At 44.2% G+C, this 607-nt stretch overlaps 1 protein-coding gene across 1 annotated transcript in view; it reads left to right on the top strand.

Annotated features, from left to right (window-relative positions):
• The window catches only part of LOC116852964, a gene marked incomplete at its 3' end in the record, with an annotated part of 10,151 nt that overhangs the window by 8,879 nt on the left and 665 nt on the right, over nt 1-607 (top strand). The gene's annotated exons all lie outside the window — the stretch shown is intronic.

The raw sequence follows: 607 nt of genomic DNA, 5'->3' as shown, positions 1-607 counted from the left end.
AAAATGTGAAACAAGATACTATTACGAAGGTCATAGAAGTATACATATTTTGCACATTTGCAATCCCTCCTAAACGAGACACATTTTTGTTAGAGAAAGATGGAGATATACTGATGATATATATAAGTTCAGAGTCGTACTATGACAATTTGCACAGCAGCAGCAGCATTTGTAAATCTAGTGTGCACTTTGTAAAAGAAATGGAAGATTTTGCGCAAATCGAGCGAGAATTGTTGGAGCAGTCGGCTCGACTGAGTTCGCGAGACGAATACGATGTAGGTGCAACAGTGCGACGAGTGCCTCGAGTTGTTGGAAGAACATAGTCGGGCTAAACGACTGCGATTATCGATCGGTATTAGACAGTCATTGATTGCTCGAATCGCGCAACTCGAGGGGTTAAAAAATACGTTGCGCACACGTTTCGTTCACGCGGGTGCAGGACACAGCACGAGAGATGCAGGACTCGTTTGGCGCGAGGTCGATACCGCGTTCGATAACCACATAATAACCGGAATTGTCATCAATGCGAATCACATCGAACCTCACCAATTTCTCGAGGATGCAAACAATATGGTGCTCGAGCACATACGGGATACAATGAAGAGAC

The sequence above is a fragment of the Odontomachus brunneus genome, unplaced genomic scaffold (assembly GCF_010583005.1).
Source record: "Odontomachus brunneus isolate Ranch 3 - 2012 unplaced genomic scaffold, Obru_v1 Obru_scaffold_263, whole genome shotgun sequence".
Lineage (NCBI taxonomy): Eukaryota > Metazoa > Arthropoda > Insecta > Hymenoptera > Formicidae > Odontomachus > Odontomachus brunneus.
Note: the sequence above shows the minus strand (reverse complement) of the source record. Positions and strands in the feature narration are given on the sequence as shown.